Genomic DNA, 7,840 nt, shown 5'->3' on the forward strand with positions numbered 1-7,840 from the left:
TATGCACACACCTACAGCCAATAGGAGTACAGGTGTCCCTATATAAGGAACCCCGTTCCATCAATCTGCCTCCCATTATCTTCAGCGACTGGACTAGAGTGAAGAAGCCTAAGAAGTCTCAAGAAGAATTTCGTCGTTGACTGCCAGCCGTCAACGTCTTCTAAATGAGCACACCGAAATATCCACCCCCAAAGGCCCCTTTTCAGGGCCCTTTGTCGTTGTACTTCCATGGCCACTGCGGACCCCCACGACCTATGTTTCGTGTGCTTGGGACCGCAGCACGCCAAGGACGGTCTCGACAACCTCCTAATTGCCTCCTGCGCTCTCCTTCCTATGAAGGAGAGAAAGCAGCGCTGTGCGTTTTTCAAGGAGGATGTCCCTCTTGATGATGCAATGTCCGTGCTCGCCTCTGGCTCAGAGGCATCAGCGGACAGTGCGGGAATCAGAGGATGACAGGGAGAGCGCCGAGCCGGATGTCCCAGTGGGGCAATCCGGAGCTCTGGCGCCAGCCTTTAAGACCCCCCTTTCCATCGGGAAGCGTGAGGTCTGAAGGTTCCCTGTGCGAGGAAGACATGAGCTCTGTTAGGTCAGAAGCTCTGTCCTTCGCGGCAGCCTCTCTGCGTTCGGACTTTCCCGAACTCATTGAGAAGGCGGCCACTCGACTGGAGATTGCGCTGCCCCCACCTCCCCCTCCGATGGAGGTGGATTTGATGGAGGGCGGCCCTACTCCAAGCCGAGAAGGGCGGCTGAGCCAATGGCTCCAGCCTTGCCCTCTTGGCAAATATGTCGAGGGCTCGTGGGGCACCTCTGGCCGCGCGTTCGCCGGCCAGAGTGTACACCCCATTCACCAGAGTGGCTGGATATGAGTGGGCAGCTAGGGGAATCCCCAGGCTCGAAGGCGCCATGACGGCGTTCCTAGTGCCGGGTTCGAGTCCCTGGGCAGCCTCCAAGAAGGCCACCCTGCCAGCACAGAAGGACAGGTTCACAGCCCAATTGGCTGAGAAATCCCTTCACGCTGGGAGCCCAGAGCGTTGCGGCGGCGAACAACATCGCCCTCCTCGCGGCCTCCTGTCCCCGTCTCACAACGGGCAGGTCTGAGATGACCAGCGAGGAAGTGGAGGAGGCCTCCAGGATTTCCGGAGCCATCCTCCACCTGACGCAAGCGGTTGCTATATGTGCGGGCAGGACCATGGCCACCTCGGTGGTCACGGAGCGGCACCTCTGGCTGTCGATGACGGCTATGAAGGAGACCGACAGAGCATCCTTGCTCAACGCCCCCGTCTCCAGCGAAGGCCTATTTGGCCTCGCTGTGAAGGACGCCACAGAACGCATCGCCAAGCTGGACGAGGAGAGGAGGCACCTGGCGAAGCATTTGCCGCTGGCAATGAAGGCCAGCAGAGCCCCAGCCAACCCGTCCACCTCTAACGCCCCAGTAAATCCGCTGGGAGGCGAAGGGCGCAGGCGACAGACGCACACCCCAGGCGGCAGGAGAGCGGGCTCGGCCCCTCCAGCAGCTGACGGTGACGGCGTCGGTTCCGCCCGGCAAGAGAGGTCGTCCAGAAGCCAGCCTGGCAGCACCAGAAGGTCTCCCAAAAAGGCGGCATCTTTGACGAGGCGAGGGGGAGAGAGCAGAGGACGGCCCGGCGCGTGACGCGAGAGGGGCCTACTGTTCCCCCCCACCCCACTGTTCAGGCGTGGAGGGCTGTTTTTATAATTATGTGAATAAAGAGATGATTCTCACTGACATTGTCAAAGAAGGACATTTATTCCATAAGGTTAAGAACACTTCACGTTCTATGTCTCTCCCTCACCATCTTGAGTGTAGCTCAACCCACTTAGAGTGTGTAGCTGAGCGCGCTCAAGAGAGGAAAAGGGTAAAGGTAGCAAGGCACTGCCTTGGCTCACCTAACAAAGATCTCTTACTACAGACTCCTAGGAGCTCTGTAGTAAAGGTCTCTCATAGCAGGCAGCTGTCTCTGTCCCAATGTGACATGAAGGCGCAGCCGCTAGCCGGGAAGAACGCCTTGCTGCAGGCTAATGCCTCAGCCGGCGCAGTTCAGACCCGTGCGACGTTCACGGAGAGCGGGAATACCAGAGTTACAAGTGTAACCAAGGTATGGACGCCTCCGGTCTATCATGAACGTATCAATACCCAGGGCTCTGAGCGCAGCCCACCACTCACTGAGTGTGTTGTTGAGCAGCCGCATGAGACCAGTAAAGAGGGTGTTATGGCACCACCGTGTGGTACCAGTCAGAGATTACACCTTTCAGACTCAGATGAGTACTGTAATGGATGGGTCTCATGGCAAGCGGCAGTCTCAGTCAGACAATGACGTGATGACGCAATCGCTATCCGGGGGAGAGGCGCCGTCTCAGGTTAATGCCTCAGACAGCGCAGTTCAGAACCGTTGCTGCGTTCACGGAGGGCCGGATTACTGGAGTTACGGGCGTAACTAACGTATCAAGGCCTCCGATTCACGAACCAGCTGATGTTTCTCTCCCTTTCGAGGGGGGCCCCCTGGGCTATTCCACCAACTCAGTGCTGGGGAATAGCGGCGGCAAGGGCCATAGAGGAATACAGGTCCTTCCTACTGGACGTAAAGGAGCTTCGCGGCACGTCCGCTTTCTCTGCATTGCTGGCAGTGGCAACGAAGCTGTACCCTCTCACGCTGGCTAGAACAGACGTTAGAGAAGGGTTATGCCCTCCAATTCCATCGACCCCACCCGTTTCGGGGAGTGGTGGAAACGGGTGATGAAAACGCCCGGACAAAGTAGCCGCTCTGATATCAGAGATCACGGAACTTTTTGGCGAAGGAGGCGGTCACAGTAGTTCCCCGAGAGCAAAGGAACAAAGGGCTCTATTCGCCCTATTTCCTAGTGCCCAAAAGGACGGGGGGGAGTGAGGCCGATTTTGGATTTACGCATTCTCAACGAGAGCATAACCAAACGGCCCTTCCGAATGCTGACGACAAAACGTCTACTGGAATGTGTCCAGAAGGGAGACTTTTGTACAAGCATAGACCTAAAGGACGCGTGACTTTCATGTGCCGATTCAATTTCGCCACAGAAAGTTTCTGCGGTTCGCCTTTCAAGGGGTGGCGTACGAGTTCACGAGGATGCCGTTTGGGTACGCCTGGCACCTCGAACGTTTTCCAAATGTGTGGAGGCGGCATTGGAACCGTGCGTCGTCAAGGGATAAGGATATTAGCCTACCTAGACGACCTGCTGGTTCTCGCCCGTCAGCAGAGCTGGCGTTCACGCACACGACACAGACAGTGATTCATCTCACGCGTCTGGGGTTCGCTATGAATTGGAAAAAGAGCGGCACCCTGGCCCAGTCATCAGATTGTCTACCTGGGACTACAGCTAGACACTGTAATGATGAGGGCGCGACTTTCGGACCCTCGAAGGGCAGCATTGGTACTAGCCCTGAGGAAGTGTCGTCCGAATCACACAGTAACGGGGCGCTATCGATCATGTCACTTTTGGGTCTCGCCGGCAGCCCACTCTGTGGTACCGCTGGGGCTTCTGCACATGCGCAGAACACAGCGGTGGTTCGCCCAACTAAGACTAGACCCAGTGCGTCAACGTCATCGGTTGGTGGTGGTTCCTCTCTCGCTAAGAGCAGACCTGGACTATTGGAGGAACCCGTGCGTTCTCACGCACGGAGTCCCGATGGGCAAGGTGTCATCCTACATTCCAGTGTATACAGATGCCTGTCTAACTGGATGGGGGAGGGACATGTCAGTCTCAAGCGATAGGTGGTGCATGGCCTCAATCAGGTCGGCACATAAACCTCTTGGAGTTGGAAACGGTTCGACTGGTTTTGAACCACTTACGTCTACCCTTCGGGGTCGCGGTGTGTTGGTTTGGTCAGACAACCGGACCACAGTAGCTCACATAAATCGCCAGGAGGGGTCAGGTCTCCTGCCCTCCACAGGGCGGCAGAGGAATTGTGGCTGTGGGCTCACAAGCACCTTCGCTCGTTGAGAGCAGCGCACATTCCGGGCTACTTGAACGTAGGGGCAGATCTCATGTCAAGAGGGTCCTCGAGACGACGAGTGGTGTCTGCACCCAGACATTGTTCTCCAAATTTGGAAACAATTCGGGAGAGCCGAGGTGGATCTGTTCGCGCCACGTGTGAACGCGCAGTGTCCCCTATGGTTCTCCCTGAGACAACAGGACGAGCCGCCATTGGGAAGAGACGCGTTCGCGCACTGCCCGTGGGCCGAAAGTTCTCCCTGTATGCATTCCCTCCGCTGTCTTGCATTCTCCCACTGCTAGCCAGGGTGAGATCAGAGGAGCTAACAGTGATACTGATAGCGCCCGATCGCCCGGGGGCTCCGTGGTTTGCAGAGATGAGTCAGATGTTGATTGTGCCACCCTGGACAATTCCACATCGACGAGACGCGATGGAGCCAGGCGGGAGGCGCGATAGGGCAGTGGCCCATAATCGGCCAACCACTGAAGGCTTGGTTCCTGAACGGGACAGGTTGAGGCGCCGTGGGTTATCTGATGCAGTGATCAGAACCATACAGAGCGCTAGGGCCAGTTCCACTTCCAGGATGTACACAAGCAGATGGAATGTTTTCTCACAGTGGTGTAACACACAGGACGTAGACCCATGAGCTGTCAGGTAGAGAGTGTGCTCTCATTCCTGCAGTTTATGTTTGATAAGCAGAAATCGCCCGCCACCATTCGAGTGTTTGCAGCGGCAATTTCAGCTGGTCATGAAGGGTTTAACGGGAAAAACCTGTTCAGTCACCCATTAGTGAAACGTTTCTTATTGGGAACGCGACGGCTTAGGCCAATGCCTAGAGCTACGCTGCCCCGATGGGATTTGGCTTTGGTTCTCGAAGCGCTATGTAAGTCGCCGTTCGAGCCATTGAATCAAATACCCCTCAAAATGCTGTCTATCAAGACGGCGCTGTTGCTCGCCTTGACTACCGCTAAGCGAGTCAGTGATTTGAGTGCACTGTCGACGAGACCCGACTGCCTTGCCATTAATGGCGATTTGAGCAGAGCGGTGTTACGTCCTAACCCGGCATTTGTGCCGAAGGTTATTAACAGTGCATATAGATCACAGACCGTGGAATTGTGGGCTTTTTATCCCCCCTCCTCATGGGGGAGAGGAGTGAGAAAAAGCTTCATTGTCTGTGCCCAGTACGCGCTTTGGCGTGTTACGTTGAGCGCACAGCAGCGATTAGGTCATCGCCTCAGCTGTTTGTGTGTCACGGTGCGGCTGCATTGGGTAGACCACTTTCTAAACAGCGTTTGTCTCATTGGCTTTGTGAAGGCATTGAGACTGGCGTACGAGGCGGCAGGGGCAACAACCGCCTCAGGGTATTAAAGCGCATTCCACTCGTGGAGTAGCAGCTTCTACTGCCCTCTTCAGAGGTACAGAGGTAGTGGATATTTGTAGAGCGGCGTCTTGGTCGACACCGTCTCCTTTTATTCGCTTCTATCTGTTGGATATGTCTTCTAACTCTTTGGCTCGATCTGTACTCAGCGTGGCTGAAGGGAGATCTTGAGAAAGTAACAGAGAAAGAAAGCAGGATTGTGACCATGTTCATAAATCCGCTTGTATTAGAAGGAATATATTATGGCACGGTTTTTCCAACTCTTTAGCTCGGTCGGCATTCAGCAGAGCTGAAAGGCGATTTTGAGCTAGAAGGGAGAGGACAGAGCAGGACCTGGGACAGGTTCCAATCAGGTCCGCCTTGGTTAGGAAAGCGTGTTATGTCAGCATGTCTCTTGACTCAGGGTCAGTACATAGAGACATGTATTGAACTGACAGAATGTGAGGTCATCTATCTGATTCAGACAGTATGACCTTTATATTTTGTTCCTGCCTACTAATCTATGGATTCATAGAGTGAGTAAGGCGGTCTGTTGGACACTTAATGTAGAATGACTGATGTCATTCCATTAGTGGACGATAGTGTTATCACAGAATATTGAGGCACGGCTATCTGTTGGTACAGATTAGCACGGCGTCTATTCTGATGATCTGCCCACTAGCCATTGGCATTGCCATTTGAGCTAGATGGGGCGGGTCTATAACCAATGACGCGGTATATTGTGATGCCCAAGGGGTTTTTAGTCACAGTACGGCGGGAATTGGTTGCAGCCATTGCTGGGCTTGACCTTTTCATTTTTTAATGGGAAGTGTTAGGCTCGGCAGGGGAGTACATTTTGGAGCGTTTCGCTCCGCCTTAAACCACTAGGAGCAAGCTCCCTATGGGCGGAGCTCCACGATATAGAACGACTAGTTACCGGAGTGTAACTCCAGTTCTATGAGTGGAGCGGAGCCCCATAGGACTTAAGGCCCTACCGATCCTCTCTAGTCTCGCTGAAGATAATATCTCGGGAGGCAGATTGATGGAACGGGGTTCCTTATATAGGGACACCTGTACTCCTATTGGCTGTAGGTGTGTGCATAATTTTGCTTCAGGCTGTTCTGCCCTAGGGCAGAGGGTAAACCACTAGGAGCATAGCTCCCCTATGGGGCTCCGCTCCACTCATAGAACTGGAGTTACACTCCGGTAACTAGTCGTTATTTTGGGTCAAGCAATAGTGGCATTTGGACAACATAAAGCCACCACCAGTCGGTAGACGTGCCTCGAAAAGAGGGGGACAGCGCGCGCGCACACACAGTCCAAAATGGGAGCCCTATGTCTGACGGTGCCAACGTGGGCAATTCTATCACCAGCATTATGTGGCACAACAATCGTGCCATTCGGACAACTATTCAGGCCCCCCTTTTGAAACACACAATTCCCCATCGGTCACAGAGCATAGGCTATAGAGAGGAGGGAGGGTGTGAGGACCCGTGCGCGCCCTCAATTGTCTTTGTTCGGGAAGCTAGCCTCTGAGCGGAAGGCTCTTTTGAGCGCTAGAGCTCCACTGGGCAAATAGCAGGGGCGCCTATGAGCAAGCAGGGGAGTGTCCACGGCCACCGACTTTGATTCGCTTCCTCTTCATAAGACGGGTAAGCGCCCTTCACCCCCTCATTCGTTTCTGAGAAGCAACGAGACATCATCATGCCCGAGCCAGCAAAGTCAGCGCCCAAGAAGGGCTCCAAGAAAGCCGTCACCAAGACTGCAGGGAAGGGCGGCAAGAAGCGCAGAAAGTCCAGGAAGGAGAGTTACGCCATCTACGTGTACAAGGTCCTGAAGCAGGTCCACCCCGACACCGGCATCTCCTCCAAGGCCATGGGAATCATGAACTCGTTCGTGAACGACATCTTCGAGCGTATCGCCGGAGAGTCCTCTCGCCTGGCCCACTACAACAAGCGTTCTACCATCACCTCCAGGGAGATTCAGACCGCCGTGCGCCTGCTGCCCCCGGTGAACTTGCCAAACACGCCGTGTCCGAGGGGCACCAAGGCACGTAACCAAGTACACCAGCTCCAAGTAAACAGCGCATTTGGACTGCTCTACTAACCCAAAGGCTCTTTTAAGAGCCACCCACTCTGTCAGTAAAAAGAGCATTTCCATCGCCACCGAATGAATGCGCAGGTAGGCTGCGTTACATTGTAGGACCGCGGTTACATTGTATCATTGTTTAATGGGCGGCGCGCGCCCGGTTCGGAGAACGGCTACATTACATTTACATTTTAGTCATTTAGCAGACGCTCTTAACCAGAGCGACTTACAGGAGCAATTAGGGTTAAGTGCCTTGCTCAAGGGCACATTAACGTCATTTAGCAGACGCTCTTAGCCAGAGCGACTCACAAATTGGTGCGTTCACCCTATAGCCAGTGGGATAACCACTTTACAATTTGGGGGGTTAGAAGAAATACTAGCCTATCCCAGGTATTCCTTAAAGAGGTGGGGTT

General features: G+C 54.4%; 1 pseudogene; it reads left to right on the forward strand.

Moving 5' to 3' along the window:
* Positions 1 to 6,974: 6,974 nt before the first annotated feature.
* Positions 6,975 to 7,470, forward strand: LOC123488744 (annotated as a pseudogene).
* The last annotated feature ends 370 nt before the right edge of the window (positions 7,471 to 7,840 follow it).

Source organism: Coregonus clupeaformis, unplaced genomic scaffold (genome assembly GCF_020615455.1).
Source record: "Coregonus clupeaformis isolate EN_2021a unplaced genomic scaffold, ASM2061545v1 scaf2450, whole genome shotgun sequence".
NCBI lineage: Eukaryota > Metazoa > Chordata > Actinopteri > Salmoniformes > Salmonidae > Coregonus > Coregonus clupeaformis.